Here is a 19730-nt window from a genome sequence, read left to right as displayed (position 1 = left end):
GTCATGAGTATAACAGCTGTTCAAAAAAATTAACAGGGAGAGAGCAGGAGGGACTTTCATAATTAATTGATCTGACTGTTTCTGTGATGCAGATCTCAGTATTTCTCCAAGTAATTCCAACATTCAACCCCGTGTCTTCTCATTGGACTACAGCATGTCTTTTGGAAGCATGGCTTGTCTTGGGTTTTATGACTAAACCTAATGTATCCAATTACAACCGTAATGTATTATTGTGCAAGTGGCCTCCCATAATTCAGGTGACTCAATGCGCTGTACAATTAGAGAAGCAGATGAGGAAATGGTGAAGGCGAGAAGTGGGAAAGATCCCAAATTTAGGACTTTTTTTTGAGGAGGAAGGAAGAAGTGGTTGGACAGAGAAAGCTCAGATTTTTGAGATCTAACAAGCAGATTAGCAGATGATGCATTTGCTACTATTTTATTTTTGGTTTAAAGAAGAGATTACATTTGATGGACTTCTAAAAAGCCTATAAGTATCTCTTTATAGAGAAAAAACAATGATTTAAAACCTGTTATACTTAAGTAGCGATCACAGCAGCTGGAAAACAGAAGTTCTAGGAAGAGGCAGTAAATGCCTTTCTTTTATAAAATGGCCCTTAGAACACATTGTTCAGCTTTGATCATAACAGTATTTTTTATTACCTGAAAAGATGTGCAAAGAACAAGATATCTTGATTCAAGTTAGAACGTAGAAAGCGAATGCTTGTTGATGGATATAAATCCTAAATCTGTCTGGAGAAAGGATGAAGTGGACTTCTGGGTTTGTGTCACCTCAGAAAAAGAACCGAGAACTTACTTTTTCTCACTGATGTATGTTGCTGAATTCCCCAAAATGACCTTTTCTTGTTGTAATCCATAAACAATAGGAGAGGCACATAATCCATTTAATCCATGAACTACTGGAGAGGCACAGGTGATTTCACAGCACTTGGAGATGTGAAATCACTTACCATTAAACTAAACTGTCAGCACATGTCTGTTATTCAGCTCATACACCCTTCCTAGTCGTGTGCTTTATTTTACCCTTGTCATACATCAATGTTACCTTTATTGAAGGAGCAGCTGCAATTTTGTCTGCAAATGAGGCTTCTTTTTGTTAGGCTGTGTACAAACACGTAGCTAAAAACGGTCCATATTCCCAGTGGTTTGCAGACCCTGTGTAGTCCAGGAGTAATAGGTTTTTGTTCTTCAAAAAGGCTTTAACTGATTGCACAGTTTCCCCTAAGAAATCTATTCTAGCATTTTGCTATCCTTACCACTAGGAAGATTATCCTAATAATTAAATTTGCTGAAACTTTTGCTTTTTATTGCTAATCTAGAGCAGATAAAGAAAAGGTTTCACTCTTTAAATTTGGGAAGTTTTCTGCATGTGTCTTTTACTTATCTGGACATATTACATTGCCTTTTAGTTTTTCCTTTTCTAAACTAAAAAAGTTATCCTATTATTTCTTTCCTAAGTCTTATAGTCTTCTGACCATTATCTCCTTGAACTCTCCTGGGCTCTGTCTAGTTGTTTAAATCTTTCTTGGGGGCAGTGGTAACAAGTCCACAGAATTCTCTTGGTGGAGCCTGAACACTGGAAAGATTATTTTTCGTAACATAGTGAAGGAATACTTGTTTGTGCATCCCAACATGAAATCATAACTCAGGTCTTGTTCTACAGAACTGCTCATTTTTGGCTTGTATTAACTGAATTGTATGTTGCTTTTCCCTATCTTTCTTCAGTTTTTCACAATTGTCCCTAACTTCAGCCCTGGAGTTTTATGTGTGCATAGAACCTCCTTTTTGATACTATCTTCTAAATATATACTTTGTTTCATCCAAATGGTTAATAACAAAATATTTGACTTTTTCCAAACCCAGAAAAGACAGCTGTCCTTGAGTTTTTTCCAGTTTGAAAGTACTCCATTGATAACTATTGCCTTGCATGTCTCTCATAGTAATTCCATTCATACCCTGTTGCCTTATATCATGGAAAAACCATGTCAAAGGCCCCCTTAAAATCAGTGTACAGGATATCTATACTATAGCCCTGGACAGTTGCCCTTTTACAGAAAGAAATAGGTATTGGACTAAAAGTTAAAGAGCAGGAAATTGCCTAAGCAGTTTCCTGTTCTCTCTTTCCTTTCAGCGTCTTGAAGTAAGATATATAGTACAAACAAACATCTTTTTAAATATTTTGTTGCTTCATAATAATTTCTGTCATGTGATTGTCAATGGGGCAATCCTTTCATAGACTATCACATCTGTTTACCTGCTAGTACTGGCTCATTTCTTGTTTTGAATAGAGCAAAATACTATATAAATAACTGAAAAGAAATAACTTAGAAAAATAAATTAATTTTCTTAGTTAAAAACATTCCCTTTTAAAGAACAAATATCAGACAATATGTATGAATGGACTATGTTGAGCAGCATGGTGACTTCTTCAGTTAGTGTCTCTGATTAGCCTGAAAAGGCACTATGGTTGATTACAGAATTACGGAATCTTCAGAGTTGGAAGGGACCTCTAGAGATCATCTAGTCCAACTCCCCTGCTAGAGCAGGATTGCCTAAAGCACATCCCTCAGGGCTGCATCCAGGCGGGTCTTGAAAATCTCCAGAGAAGGGGACTCCACAACCTCCCTGGGCAGCCTGTTCCAGTGCTCTGTCACCCTCACCGTAAAGAAGTTTTTCCGTGTATTTGAACCGAACTTCCTATGTTCTAGCTTGTGCCCATTGCCCCTTGTCCTGTCACTGGGAACCATTGAAAAGAGCCTGGCTCCGTCCTCCTTAAACCCACCCTTTAGATACTTGTAAACATTAATCAGGTCCCCCCTCAACCTTCTCTTCTCCAGGCTAAAGAGTCCCAGCTCTTCCAGCCTTTCCTCATAAGGGAGATGCTCCAGTCCCATAATCATCTTTGTTGCCCTGATTAACGTATTTTCTTGGAAAAAAGCAGTCACTTCAGCAGAAAAAAATTAAGACATATTGTGTTACAAAGTGTGCTCTCATAGTTTGGAATAGTTTATAGAGGAAGACAATTTTTTTTGTGTTGTAAGAATTACATATAAAAGGTAACTTTCATTGGAAAAATCTCACATATCAAATACTCATAGAGACTATCATTACTTTCCATGGGCACGCACTTAATTTCTGCAGCAGTGAACAAGTGCGTCGTTTCTTGTGGTTTTAAAATCAATTGAGAAGCAAGAACATGCTCTTCTTCAGTAGTTGTCTATTTTTCTCCTGCATATTTTTGTCAGTCATGACAATTTTTGCTTTTCATAGCTCTGTCTTCAGCTCTGAAGACCACTTCTCCCTCTAGGTTAGACACTTCTAACTGAAGAGCATTGCACAGGATTTCCAAACAGTCCAAGTTATGATTACCTTAATTTTCAGGTATTACTTTAAGTAGTATGAAACATGTCTTCTCTCTTATCTATGATCATAGCAATCCAGTGCCTACCACTGTCAATGGAAATCTTCATTTGTCTTCAAGATACATTGAATGAGCTTCAACTAGTTAAGTCCCACCAAATTGGTAACAGCATGTTATTTACCCAAGTAAGGACAAAGGCTGGGCGTGGCAGTATTTCCTGAGGAGGAGATAGACTGAAGAACAAATAAATCTTACAATTGGAGACATGAGACTGAACAAAACAGTATTTGCTGGTACTTGTTTGTGAGCTCTTTGGCACCATGTTTCCATTTAGGAAGCTTCTCCACATTTCTCCCTGTCTTTTCTTCATCCCAACAATACATCTTAAAATGATAGAAAATCAACTTTGTAAAGAAATGTAATTTACAGTGGCCCAAGGTATGACTTGCTTTTTCTTTCTAGAGCCAAAATAGAAAACAATTGTTAGACCTTTCAGTGGAAGACCTTTGAGTCTGAGAACCTAAGAATAAAAGGTATTATTTAGTTGTGAGAATATGTGAGATATCTTGCCCTGGTTTATTAATGGACACTGAAGTCCATGACAATTTTAGTTTTGGGCACACTGAAGATGCCTGCCCTCTCTGTTGTAAACGTCTAGTTCAGAGACATTTATAATTATAAATGCCCTTCTTTTGGCAGTTATAGAAAGAATATCGCCTGCATCCTTTCAAGCCAGTGGGTTGTATATCATCTCGTGCTTATGGTTTTGTCCACAGCCCTGGAAACAAACCCTAAGCTTTTTGTCTCCAGTTTTCTTTCTGCTGTTTGTTAGTTCATTTAGATATTGTATACTGCACATTTATTTGAAAAAATCAATTATATCTAGCCAGTTAATGACCACTTAATCCAACTGCTGCCTAAATGAATTCAGAACATTGTGACTGTCACAGCAAGCATCAAGAGATGATGAAGGCTTAAAGTCACTAATGTCATACGTGAAAGAGGAACGTAAGAAAAAAAAATATATGGTTTTACCAAGTTTTCCTTCTCCTCTATGCATGATGGTGGAGAACAGTTATTTTTGAAAGGGATGCAACACGTATCTTAATGTGCAGAGTGTTTAACCTTATGGCTGCAAATGCATTACTTGAAATAGGAATGAATTCCATCCTAGCCAGGGACAATTAGAACAGGAGAGAAGATGAAAGCCTTTAGCAGATGAAACTGTCTGGTATTTCTTTATCAAAGTCTGAGTCTAAAGAATTAAATTACAGAGGAGGCATGTTATTAGGCAGAGAGTACAATTCAGAATCATCTTTTCAGTAAACCTTGGAAGACAGTAGTTTACTGAAAGTTTAACCCTCAAGAAAAGAAGTTGAGTCTTTTACCATAAACTGCATTATTTTATCCTGAATCACGATCACTGGTGCTTAAATTAGATCCCTTCCTTCAAACTACATGTTTTTTAAGCATAGATTAGCATTTCAGACCAGAAGGTCAGAGGCACCTGGGAATCTGATCAAAGTCTCTGCATGACTATGTAGTTAGAGTATTTTATGATATATGAACTACACAGTTGTTGAATTCTGTAATCATTAGGAAAAAATTAAAATCGATAAATGTCTTATACTTCAATTGTTGTCTTCAATTCCTAACAGTTGACAGGATCAACCCTTACTTAAGGAGTTCTGTTGATCTAGTAGAAGATACTACTTTTACCTACAAAGCTTGGCTGGCTTGTATCCTTCGAGTATAACAGCTACAAGCCAACCACTATTTTCTATTATTTCAATTCTTAACTGGAAAATGAATGGGCATTTCATTTCCGGTCTGACTTCTCTAGTCCTGCTTTTATGAGTTTGCTTTTCCCAGACTGGCTCTGAAACCAGTGAATTGATAAAAAAATTTCTACTTCATGTGTCCCATTGGAAACAACTTCTTTACTGTGGTTACTGAAAGCAAAGGTAGTGACTATTTAAACTATCATAATATCTTATGGATAGTATCATCAGTACCACAAGACAATACTGAAGGAACAACACAGAAAACATGGTTGTAGCAATTGAATGTGTTTTGTAAAGAAAGTCTTTGAAAGTGCAAAGATTTTAATCTTTTACCAGAAGCAATGTAATAATATGAGAAGATTAAACAAAACTATATCACAAAAATTGGAGTTAAAAGGTAAATAACTGTTTTACTGCTGTGAGAAAGACTTCCAGTCCATTTCCCCAGACTTCGAGTGGCTTATCCCTGGCTGGATCGTGAAACCATTTCTTAGTCACACCAACAACATTATTATAACTTCCTGAAGATGTCTTGCAACATTTCCTGATTTATTTGTGTGAATATTTCAGTATACTAAATTGTAGTAGAAATGTTCTCCCACCACCCTAGTGTGTATGTGGTATGCCTTTGTTAATCTTTCCTCAGGATATGTGCAAAATATGAAAATAAATTAATTGCATAATGAATCAATGAACAAAGTACCTTAATTTATTTGCAATTACTATTTTGAGAAAAAATCTAGTTAGGCTAATGAAGGTTTAAATCTTCATTGAAAACATGAAATGTTCCGCAATTTTATTGTTAGTGAAAAAAATTCACGTACTAAGAAACAGACAAACAAGAAAAATGATAAAATCCCATCTAAATGAGAGGCGTTTAACTCTAGAAAGGAATAAGTCTAGAAAACCAGCAATAATTTAGAACAATGCAGTATCATTTCACAGGTGAGAATACTTATTTTGATGTGTGATTCATATGAAATCTACAGGTAGTATAGGATATGAAGAAGACAAGAAAAAGGTATCTTTGTTTTGGATTTTGTATGCATGTATATTTACATCAATATATATCTGTATGCCATCAGATATTAAACAATGAAGGTCAAACTTTAGATTCCTCACCACAGACTTCAACACAGCATTAAGCCTTATGACTCTATGGGCACAGTAAGGTATTTCCAAACTATGACTTTCTGGAGAAGACTCCACTACCCTCGTCTGGGCAGATACCCCTGTTTCATCTTGACTCTGAGCTGGGGTGAGACGTAGGTGTGTGTCATCCTCTCCTTCTCCCCAGTTTTCTGTGGAAGGAAATCCAAGGCCAGGGCCTGGAGGAGATTTAATGCTAACCTCAGCTGGGTCCCTGATTTGGATGACTGAAGGACTAGGCCTTGCATGTGTTTCATGGACTATATTTTCCTTATCATCTACTGATAAAATTAGCTATAATTTAACTTATCAGCATGATGCAGCACAGCATGCATACATAACTTGTCGTGTCTTGAAGCTGTAGACAGTATAGCTCCGTAGCATGGGTGGAAGAGAGAGGTATGGCAGTGAGATGAGACAGGACTCCAGCATCATTTCAGAGCCCCAAAGCAACGCTTTAGAAACTCCTGGCATTTCTAGATTTGAGCCACTGTGGTTCAAGCATTTTGTTTAAAATATACTAATGTGATATTTAAAACCATATGCTGGTTTTCTTATTATTTACCTTCTGTTGTTTGAACTTTTTGACATCCATATTTTCAAGCTTTGCTCTTCAACTACAGAAGATATGTCTTTTTCTCTCACTTGAGCCTCCTACATTATCACAAAACTCTGGGGTTTAAGACTCTCAGGACAAGTGCCAAGTCTCTGAAACTCATGGTAAGACAGAAGACAACTAGCAACTACAGAAAACGTGTGTACGGAAGGTCAAGTGTGCAGTTTGCAATGTATAACTAGGCTAGGAATGTGTGCTGCTTTACAAACTATATATATATTCTGTTATATTTTAGTCATAGTGTTTGTTGCTACTGACTCATTTTGTGTCTGTCACTTGGATATGCAAGATATACATTTTTTCTATACAAACTTTGGGGTTTTGTAGTGATACAATAACTTGAAAATTTTCACTTGCACTCTAACTTTAATTGGATGTTGTCAGTCTAATGACGTGGCTCAGGTGTGTTGAGTCTGTGCTAGTTACTTATCTGTGAAGGGATCAAATGCAAAGCTAAGAATATGTACCGCCCTGTCAAGTCATTTTATAACTCATAAGGTTCAGTGAATGGATCATAAATGTTAGAATCTATTTTCTTATTTTATCGTGTTTAAAAGGAGACGGATATTTCTTCCCCCTATATCCTGTACCTTACCAGTTCTCTTTTTTCTCACTCTCTCAATATACTGAGATCATACCACTGCAGCAGCTATAGCAGCTATCATGATCTTCAGATGTCAAATTGTCTTTCAGACCTCTGTTAAGGGACACCAAGCTAAATGATGTAGTGGTGAATTGCATTGCTAAGCTAGGTTAAAAAACTAATTAGGATGCAAACAAGAATGAATCTGTAATGGTTTCATTCTAGAGCTGAGTAGAAATTTGACTGCAGTAGAGTCAAGCAAATAATTTTCAATGAATAATTGATTTCAATGTCACCTTTCCTGTTTATGAATTAACCACTAGCCTGTTACAAATTTCACTGGTTTGTTCATTTTATCTAATCTGTGCATTTTTTAATGATTGGTCATTTCTTGAATGGTGTAAGTGAACACAGGCAGATAATGTGTGCTTATTTCTTCTATCTGATGATTCAAGCAACTGAACAGTTCTCTGAAAAGTAGAAATTCTGAAAATAAAAAGTGCATAATATATGTTTGGCAGATATTTCTGGAGTTTAGTTTCCAAGCCAAGAAAATTTGAATGGTAAAAGTACTGGTAATACTGCAGCACCCAAGTGTTCTTGAGAAACTGTTCGCAAACAGAAATGAAAAGGAATTTTGCGTCTGGGTAGATTGGGCCAAAAAAAGTCTTTCTACTTTTTGCTCTATGCTAATTTCATACCTCAAGCCAGCGAAACGTTCCCCAGTGTTTTTCTGTTAAAGACTGGAACAACAGACGTGTTGCATGAGAAGAGAATATTATAATCTTTCTGTAACATACAAAATGTTTTCATCAAGGCACTTCTTACGTGCTCCAAAATGGGATTGCAGCTGGCTCTTTGAATGGATTCAAAGGGTAAGTAAGGCTAGGTAAAAGGCCTTGCTACTTTGTGCGCATCCAGCATCAGGGACCGATCCTCCTCTAATTGTTGTTGCATATGAGGTCTCTCTCTTTGCCTATGGGATGTATACTAAAGGACAATTTCATCAGGAAGGAACTGGGCCACACTGGCCCCAGGAGTGTTGACCTCTTTGCTACACGCATTCCCAAAATCAGACAGCTTTTCAGTGCTCATCAAGACTACTCACAGGGCATCATGACCCTTAATTAACATAGCAGCTGGTGCAGAGTGCTGCTGCTGCCCTATTTGCCTTCACAAAGAAGTTAAGCCAAACCTGTAAATCAGTACAGACTTTTTTATTCCATTCTTTCTTTGACTTCCCATTTATGTGTATGGATCAAGCTGTTGACACTCTTAACTTCCCTCTGTAAAATACTAGAAAATATGGTGTGCGCGCAACTGCCTCCTTCATCAGTGGCCTTATTTTAAATCTAACTGATCTTGTTTTTAAACCAGTATAACTTCACTGATCCAGGGAGTAACTCAGTTTCAGGAGTGGAAAGGAAGAGTCCTTTATGTCTTCCAGAAAACTGAAGATGAGCTATGTTACTGTATTCAAAACAAATGCCGTGGGTGGAATAACATTTGCCAAGGAAATCCTGAATTTGGAACCGAGGTGTATCACTACTGCTTTTTAAATTCTTAATACTAAAGTTATAAGGCACTCAGAATAATTGAGAATATAGAGCCAGCTGCCAAATTACTGGATGCACTTGCTAAATAAAAATAATTAATGGGCCTTCTAAAACCAGTAAGTTAGGCACTGTGGTAGCTTCACTTTTCCCTGTACTGCTTTCCAGGCAGTTTTTTGGTTATATTTAGCTGTTAGTTGATAAGAAATGTTGATTGTCAGACAGCATCTCTGTCTCTTTTCTCATTGTTAATGGCTTTAACAAAATGAAAAATGGCCTTGTATTGGCTAACAACCTACGCTTTCTAATTCTAAAGCAAGCAGGGACAAGATGCATTAGCATGTTAATGGAACTTTGCACCCTAAGGTTCTGGTTTATCAGATATTAAGAATGCATTAGCGATTCACAAACACTGACGGACGGGATTTGTTAACATGCTAATGCTACCTGAAAATATATGGTTATTGTTGTATAGCATCAAACAGTATCAGTGAAAGAATATTTTAAACATGAGCTTCTCATTTTAATAAACTTTCCCTGTAACCTTGTTTGATAAAACACATTGCAACATTTTCAAAGATAATTAATGACTTTAAGCATCTTAAAATTGAGATATTATCTTAAGACTTTTTGAAAGGGCCAGATTTTCAGCGCTGCTCATATTTAGATTATGTGCCATATCTAATCTAGTGATTAGATCTTGGTATATAATTTAGATACCAAGTTATTGGTATCAGGTACCCATAATGAAGACACCTGAAATCACTAGCTGTTTCTGATGACACAGTAGGCCAATTTAACCTCTTCGTCAACTTACGCAGACAGGATTTGGTTTATATTGGTTTCCAGCTCACTGAGAACGCTTCTCAGCCTATAGTCATATATTGTGGTTTTCATGCATAAATATATGGATCAGGCTATTGAAAGTGAGTCAAGATAGGTGAAGTTGAGTTAGATTATATTTGGGGTTCAAAGCTCATTGTTTGAGCTGAGTTTCACTTAGTGTTTTAGTTTGTCTAATTGAGTGAAGGAATTTGAATACAAATACATAAAAACCAGACAGCACATTTCCATGAAGCTTGGTCATTTTTTTGAAAATTTGAAAATTCTGAGTTTCCCAATGCTGTAATGGATGATAGTTCTATTTGATTCATCTAAATGCTTGAAGTGAAATTAATACCTATTTTAAGTAGGAAATGGCAGATTCATCACTGTGCCTTTGGTATTTGTTCTTCTTTATCTTTCTTCTTTTCTCTGTGCTTTTGATTCATAGTGTACCTAAAGCTAGAAGCCGACAGACTACTACTATTACTTGCACAGACACATGTTACTCTGAAATACTTTTGATAGTTTTATGTTAAGGCGACAGGGAAAAATGACAAAATGAAAAAGGACAATATGACAATGAGCCCTAGTGTAATTGTTGGTAAAAATACAATGGTGGATGTGAAAGCCTACCAAGAGAGCTGCAAGGAACACTGCTGGAGCTATAGCTGATTAAGCATATCTTCCTATTTTGATTTTTTTCTAAGAACAATAACATAGCTTTCACATTTTGTATGTAGATTAACAATTTCACTTGGCAGCTCTCCCTTAATTTAGAGGCAGCAAAATTCCCAGTCTTCAAGTGCAGTAATGCAATTAAACATGACATTGCCAATGAGCCTAGACAGCCTAGATCACAATTTAGCTAATTCTGGATACCCTATAACAAGTCTGTTTTTCAGTCACCATCTTAATATTTTCAAGTATAGGCTTATCCTCATCTTGCTACTCAACTCCCCCATCCCTCATCTCATACTACTCCTCCAAGTAAAGGCTTCTGGTGTTTTCTGAAGATGTAACTTATTATATAGTACTTCGTGTCTATACAGTTAGGGATCATACTTAATCTCACTATCTGGGTGATGTTTTTGGGTAAGCATCAGTCTATGATCTTCCACTTCTCAGATTGGGCTGACCTAATATGATTGGGTCAACAGCGTTCATATGATGACAACGTGGCAATATCTCAAGGAAATGTCCCATTGCGTACACATCAGAGAGAGCTGATCCAGATCCTGGAGTACTAAAGCTGCACTGGGAAGGAGCAATGACAACACTGATTCTAGGATCTGTGCACTTTTAGGATCTGTTTTCACAGGTCTCTAGGCTTACCAGTTCCACCTGTTCTAGATGAGCTTTCCCTAATGTACTAAATTGGGTGGTATAGCACACCTGTAACTGGAGGGGTTTTTGTGATGTCCTCCTTAACTTTTCTGTGAGGCAAATCAAGAAGATTTATTACTGATTTTTCCCCAGTGAACTAAGAGAGCAATTTAGAGTGGGGGGAAAGGTGAATCTGCATATTATATGACATGTGAGGCTCACCTCTGGAGTATAAGCAACATCTCTGGATCTTAACCAGCACAAAGCACTTGTATCAGAGCCCAGTAATTCAACATGTTTACTGCTATGTCTATATCACCTGGGCTAGCATGGAAAAATCATGAGGAAGTGCTATCTTAAGATGTTATTTAATGCTGTAGCTATAGATCAGCAATTGCTGTTCTCTACAGGGTAGGGTACTTTATTCAGTCGTCCACAGCTAACTCTAACCATATCATATATCGGTGAAATTACTGTCCTTTGGTTTTATTACAACAGTGGTATTGGTATTGCACCTGTACTTGGGAATCTCTTGTGATCACTGAGTCTTTTCCTAATAAATTCCTAGCAATAAATTAATGTGAAAGCAATAGGAAAGTAAGACTCAGACAAGGAATACTATATTATATATCGTATTATCTGAAACATATTAACAGATTGGTTTTTCATTTAACATTTTTATGTTGAAATGCCCAGAATTTGTAAACTGAATAGGAGGCCTTGTCATTCCACTGACCATAAAAAATCCTAATAAGAGACTTTTTCTTCCCTCAGGGGGCACTAATAATCATACTTTGCTCTTACTCAGCATGTCTTATCCGCAGGTCTCAAAGCACTGTACAGAAAAGTTTAAAAGTAATTTTTAAAAAATGGATCGGAAACAGGTTGCTGTTTTATGTGATTTAAATTTTCCTTTCCTTCTTTCAGTTGAAACTTTTGACATTTCTCCCATATGAACAAAAGCTAACTGGAGAAACACAACCCTGACTATTGGGTGACAGTGGTTAGGACACTTGGTTAAGATGTTCAGGGCTTGTTCAAGTTCCTTCAGGTTTTGACTCTAAGCAGAGATTTGTGCATTTTTAGTGAGCTCTTTTCAAATAATTCAGTGCTAAATGTAGTGAAACTCCTAGCTGCAAATAATGAATATGATCAGTTTCAGTCTTTTCAGTTTGTCTGTGCTTTGTAAATATACCTTGGATCTCATTCATTTGCTTGCTATTCATTATTGATTGGATGTATCACAAGAACAAATTTCAATCTGTGTGAACAGTGTTTATTGGCCGCATTTGCTATTCAGTAATACTGCTCTTGCTGATGTGTGGGATTGGTCTCTTTAGCTCTACAGCTTTGTTTTTCTCCGTTGACTGGTTTTGTGGTCAAAACACAAGGCCAATTACAACCTTGGGGAAGGGAAGGCAGTGTGTGTGGTGCTGTTGTATTAGAATCAAGGAACTCTTGCTGAATAGTAGGAATTGCTAGATGATCTTTAGATGCAAAGCTGGATTAAGACTCTCCAGATCACCGGCAGCAAAAGTGTACTGCCATTGAACGTGGGGTTGGGTGGATGTTCACGCTTCCATTTGCTCCTTTTAACAGAGACGGACCCCAAATAGTTGGCTGAAACAAAATATGATAAGCTTGCAAACAGAGCATGAAGTCATTATTGAGTGAGGAAGGGGAAAGAAGGGGTAGAAAGAGTAAGGCAAGCAGGAAAAAGCAACAGAAGAGGAACACTATAAACAAGATGGAGGAAAAATTAGCAGTTTTTTTCACTTCTCAATGCTCTCCTGTGCAACTGCTTTCTTTTCTTTCCTCTGTTATCCTGTAGACTTGTGCCAACACTTTTAAGCTGCTCAGGTAGGAAGTTTTGGAAGTCAGGACTTCCAAACTGACTCTTTTGACACTTGAACAATTAGCTTTTATGTTCCCATTGCATGTACGGTGCATCATCATAAATGATATCCTGTCTCTAATGTCTCTTATAAATAAGCTAGGGAATAAAATGGAAGAGGAATTGACTGAGTTTGTTTGTGCAAACATAACCAATATTATCCAGATGATTTTTCAATTTAATTTGAAGCCATTTTTGTTGTACGTGTATGCCAAGACTATAATTGCACCAGGCCTTTTCATCTTTAAAACAAGCAAACCAAACTAGATAATATCCAATCTCTCCTTTCCATGGCATTGCTAAACTACATTAAGTATTTCATATTGGAAATTACGCAGACAGGATTCTGGAAACAGTTGGTTGACTAGCTCTATTTTGGCAGATTTACTGTCAACATTGTTGCACTGTTACATGAATATCCAGACTAGCTTAAGTATTGTTGAACTTGCTTGTGCTAACCATTTTCCTCTCACTAGTAAAAATAATGAATTTACTGAAATCAGAGTCAGAGTACCTGAGAAATAAAGTTGATAAACTCTAAAAATATCCATCTTCCAAGAGCAATTAATTTTGCAGCTGAATTTCAGGGTTTTCTTCTTGCCTGGATGTGGCCAATGATGCTAGGATTTCTGTGGTTGAAGCAAGAACGATTAGTTGCTCATGCAGTCATCGGTCTACACCCAGTGCCTAATTACCTCTAGAAAAAGATGATAAGAGACTGGTAACTCTGTCCCAAGTGTCAGATGCTGCCCCTGTACTGTCTTTGGTCCCTTGCCTTTTATTTGGGTAAGGATGTATCAGTTGGAGTGCAAGAGCTAGCCCAGAACACACAGTTATTGATTGTATATGATTTGCTATGAAAAGTTCTTTTTCTTCGTATTGTGTTTTCTGGCATTACACAATTTCCTTCTTTAAAAGGAAACAATTGTTAGGTTAAAGATGTCACACTGGCTGATGTACTGTTGTGCCAAGCAAAAAATGACTAATATAAAGGTAAAGGTTGTTCATGTAAGCAGAAAGGAGTTGCTTGTAGCTTTTATGGTAGCTTGTCTTCCAGTACCGCCTCCATGTGACATTTTTGGCTCAATTTTCTGTGCTACTCTGAGTCATCGGTGACAATCTTTAACTACTTCAAGGTGCAAAAGGCGTCTTGGCTAAGGAAAATAACAGAATGTCAGAGGAAAAAAATCACGAGTTATCATGAGAAACACTTGGAAAATGCCACTTGTTTGAAAGTATACTTTCTAAAGTCTTCGAAGATTAAGTCCTCAGCTGCCATAAAGGAAAGTAGCTGTTAGTTTAAGGAGCGTTGCATTGATTTACCCTAGCCAGAGGTGGCCCTATGTGCTAGAAAGAAGGTATGCTCCCAAATCTCAGTAGAAAGTACTTCAGCAAGCACTGCAATTCCATTAACTACACACTTTGCAGTTTAGCAAATGTTCAGTCATGCTTAAATGATGTTGGTCTGGTTGTGTCCTGGGGGATGGCATTATTCAATCTGAGGGGGAAAAAATAAATTTAAAGAATGAGAATTTCCAATACTTATAAGTCTCTTTCACTTCTAGCAGATAAATCTAAATCTCTCAGTTGTTCAGCAAAAGGGCTAATATACTAGAAGGATGAAAAGGTTATCATAAAGACACATGTTACCATAATTATTTTCTATATTTAAATGCACCTCAGCAGCAAAACTGTAGTAACTGGCAGTATTTCGAAAAAACTTTAAACTGATGTAAAGTAGTATGCTTACAGCTGCTTTTCCATATTGAACACAAAAATCACGGTTTTTGAAACTGATTGTCGTGGTTTAAGCCCAGCCGGCAGCTCAGCATCACACAGCCACTCGCTTACTCCCCCACAGTGGGATGGGGGAGAGAATCAGAAGGGTAAAACTGAGAGAACTCATGGGTTAAGTTAAAGACAATTTAATAGGTAAAGCCAAAGTCATGCATGCAAGCAAAGCAAAAAAAAAAAAATTCATTAACTACTTCCCATCAGCAGGCAGGTGTTCAGCCATCTCCAGGAAAGCATGGCATAATGCTTACTTGGGAAGACAAGCGCTGTAACTACAAATGTCCCCCCTCTTCCTTCTTCTTCCCCCAGCTTTTATTACTAAGCATGATGTCATATGGTGTGGGATATCCCTTTGGTCAGTTGGGGTCGGCTGTTCCAGCCGTGTCCCCTCCCAACTTCTTGTGCATTCCCAATGTACTCGCTGGCAGGGCAGTGTGAGGAGCAGAAAAGGCCTTGACTCTGTGTAAGCAATTCTCAGCAGTAACTAAAACATCCTTGTATTATCAACACCGTTTTCAGCACAAATCCAAAATTTAGCACCATACATGCTATTATGAAGAAAATTAATTCTATCCCAGTCAAAACCAGCACACAGGCTCAATGAAATATGCTACATTTCTTGATTCAGAGTGTGAAGGTCCAAAGAGCAGGTGCCTTGTTCTAATGTATTCTGAAAATGTTATAATTTTTGTGGAAAATGGTCTACCTGGTAAATTATATTACTTGTCCTTTTTTTAAAGTTCATTGCCTATTTTTCCTATTGCGCTTATTTTTTTGGCTTACTGTGCTACAGTTTCTTTTACATTCTTTTCTTTTCAAAACTAAGGATTACACTGAGCATTTGTCCATTTGGTTATTCTTGGCTGATACTCCGTCTGTCTATTTCTACTGAGAAATCAGCTGTCACACTTTATGCTTTATTTATCTATAGTTATTGCTATGATGTTTAGGTTTGAGTTAATTTTGTAGCAGTGTCTTCACTGCAAATAATCTTGTTCTTTTAAAGGAATAAAGTTCTGAATGAGTATAGTACAATAACATGTTTGTGCACAGCACTCCAATAATCAGCATGTTATAACCATACAACTAAATGCATCCAACACATGCATAACATTAAAAAAATGGAATTTCTTTACTTTAATAGGAACTTCTGGGTATGTAATAGAAGTGTTCAATAATTTAAAAAATGAACCATCCAAAGCTTGATCTTTTTGAACAGTAGAGGGAATGAAGTTCTTGAAAGGGTGTTTAAAAGTACTCTGAAGAGCTCAAATACCAATGATTTTTTTCAATGGGAATCAGGTAATTACCACCTGTGAATTCTATTTGCAACAGCTTTCCTTTTCCTGTATTGATTAGACAATCTCTCTAGCTATAGCAAGATCCCAAACCATGGGACTACGCTCTTATTTGGATACATACACTCCTAGTAATGAGATAATGGTCTTTGTTGGCCTAATGTACAAGAAATGTATGAAAAAAGCTCATCTTTCAGCATTTTCCTCTGTTTTGTTCCAAAAGAAGACAAGAAATTCAAAATAATTATTAAATCAGCTAGAATTTGATACAACATAAAATGTGGTATCTAATTCATCCTTGAATTAAAGTAACTCATTGCCACCTTGGTCCATTCCTCATTATAATAGGGTTTGAAAAAACAATTAGTTTCTGCCAGTAATCTATATATGCCCATGTTGTTACAGCATGTCAAAATAAGGAAAGCCTTAGTGTACCCTGGTTTATATTTCTTGACACTTGTGGGATCTTTGCCAACAAAAATATGAATCAAAGGTGTGAGTTCATTACTGTCGTTGAAATTCCTGCCAGATTTTGGGTTTGCCCTATTTCATTTCCTTCCTTTTCCCCCGCCCTCCTTTGCTGCTATGACCTTTGAAACAAGAATGGGAACTGACAGTCTGACTAGCTACAGAGGAGAAACTAATTAAGCTGACCACCTGCAGCACTGGTGATATAGAGATGTAGAGATAACAAACTGAAGGGGAAAAAAAAAGAGAAAAGTAACATTTTTTTCCTCTGATCTTTTCCCATCATAGTTCTTCTGTGCTGTATATCACTCTTACAAAAGATTCTTAAATAAAAAGGTCCTTAAGCATTTTATATCCATTATAACAGGCATGTTATATAATATATTCTTAAAATAGAATGGATATAATAAAGTTCTGAATTGTTTTGATGCATTGCCAAAAAGAATCTGCAGTGCCCCTTAACACATTCACTTTAGAGTGAATGTTGATAAAGAATTCAGTGTATTGTACTGTCCTGCCATGCATTTTAAATATCTGCAAAACCTATTTAAATAATTGGGTACCTGTGCAATTAACAATAGCTGCTACATTATGCATGATTCTTGGCTACTAATAATAAAAATCAACTTCAGTGTTCCATTAGTGATTTTCAATTTGCTGCTAAGTTTTCTACAATTGATTGACACTACTTGAATTAGTCTACAAAGCTGCAAAGACAAAACCAGTGTGCCTCTCATCTCAAAAAAAAACCCCCTTCCCCAACGAAAGGAACCTTTCCTTCACAACTAGAACGAGAGTGGGCTAGAGAGATTGAGGAGACAAAATCTCACATTCCCCATTGTATGTCACGATAAAGAGCTGTTTCCTAGCTGCCCAGCAAGCACTGGCATTCAGCTACTCCAGCCAGTTCTGTTTGCAGCACAGGAACTTACTCTGCATGACATAAAGTGGTCAGGATGAAGTTGACTCTACTTACTGCTCATCATGATGGGAGCAGCTTCAATCTGGACTACAGGGTTCTACCACCTAATCTGAGAAAGCATTTCACACCACACACACAGTGTGATGCACCAACATGTGACGACCTACACCATGAGGAAACGGTAGGCAGAGCTGGAAGTTTAACTTGTGCTCAAGGGCACTTCTATTGGTTGTGTGAATATGTCAGCAGGAGGTTTATGGATAGCAGGTGGGAGCATGGATTGTGGCTAGTTTTATAGCTTGTATCCTATGCGGTCTGTGGAGCTTCCTTGTATCCCGCTCTGTCAGGCTGTGTTCAGGCTCTGCCTCTACAAAACACCACTAAATCCATCTGTACTCTTAGGAAAGTCCTGATGCAACTTTGGGAAGCATGAGGTTACAAATTCTCCATGTTAAGCCATGTTCAAGAGCAAATCGCACCAACTCTGAAGACGTGCCTAGACACCATGCCATCCTGGGCTGTGGCACCTGCCTGAAGCATGGCTGCTTAACATAAACAACTGGGGGGACACATGGGGACATGTGTTGGTAAATCCTCTTCAGAAATCCTTAAATGCCACCCTCACGAGACTTGCAATAGGGGTTTTGCTGTGTTATTTATTCCTTGCACCTGTAGAAACTGTGAGCTTCTTCCAGGCATGTCCCAATAACAGGAGCAGCTGGGGATTCCTGTGTGGGTCTGCTTGCAGAGCTGGGCTATTCCCCAGATGTGAGATAACATATGCCCAAGCATGCTGCCAGACACATAAAGGAGGAGAAGCAGATGGAGAACACAGTGAGAGAGGAGGAATCCAGGAGCAAGTGTGCGTCAAAGCATTACCTGGAACAGGGCCTTTTCAAAATGGGCGCTGCACAAGACTTACCCCTTGGGAAACTGGTTTATTGATGGTTTCTGAAGCAGTATCTCTGTCAGCAATTGAGCATCAACTCTCTTGGGTCCAACCTTGGGAAAAAGGTTTCTTGTCTGCCTTTAAGAAGCTTGCTAGTAACGAGCACATATGATAATGCTAAATTTGGCACACTGGTGATATGTGATCTTTCATGAATGGTTATAGTTGACAGAATTTCTGCTGAATTGCTGTTGTCTTAAGTCAGATTTTAATTCTGTGGACAAAGTCTTTTGCACAGCAAAATTTTTCTTTGATGTCAACTCTGTGTTGCCGTAGCAGTTGGGAGCATGGAACCAATGCATCCATTAGCTTTGCATGCTTAGTGTAACAAAACAGTGCCTGCCCAGGAAACGAGTGCTGGTATGTAGAGTACAGAATTCCTCAAGCCTGAAATCCTCACTGCATGAATCAAAGGTTGCAGCTACATGTAAGCCACCAAGAATAAGAATCTGGTTTCTCAGGAACAAGGCTCAGTCTAAGATCAGTAAGTGCCAAGCTACTAAATCCATTAGGCAGTGAGGTCGACTGCTGACAGCGCAGCCTGGGACCATTTCTGTGTTATTACAGAAATGTTCCCGGTATATTGCTTCCATCCATATGCAAAACTACAACATCTGGCTCAGTTATTTCACATATTTTATAGTATAGTAGAGCATTAAGGCATATGGTATTAAAATACCCAATCGTTCTACCCATTTTGCTTCTTTTGCCGGGCATTCAGTGTAATTTGCAATGTGTTCGGTAGATCCATAGAAGTAATGTATTTCCCTCTGTCTTTTCTGAGTTGGCTGAATTTATGTTTTGGGTTTTTTTTTTTCAGTACTGTGTTTTTTATGTATCAGACTTTAAACCCCATATGAAATGGTTGCACACCTTGAACAGTGTTTGCTGTACCCTGATTTATAATTTTCTACTTCTGCTATGGGCGGCTTAGTTATGGTCTCCTGTATTGCCAGGTCTTATTCAAGCTGCAAATGCTCTTAAGCACAAATACATTGTGTAATGATTTTCAAGGAACTGATCTTTAATAATTTCATTTGACATACTTCTAAACTTAAACATGACTATTACCTCCTGTAAAGCATTGTATTGTCTGGCTGTTACCTGATTTCTGTCTACACTGGCAAAATTTGTAGTTTGGCTATATTATTGGACTGAGAAAGTCTTTTAATGCTAGAAGTGCAGTCTCCCAT

This window comes from Larus michahellis, chromosome 4 (genome assembly GCF_964199755.1).
Source record: "Larus michahellis chromosome 4, bLarMic1.1, whole genome shotgun sequence".
Taxonomy (NCBI): Eukaryota; Metazoa; Chordata; class Aves; order Charadriiformes; family Laridae; genus Larus; species Larus michahellis.
The sequence above is the reverse complement of the archived record's forward strand: the minus strand, read 5'-3'. Positions refer to the sequence as shown.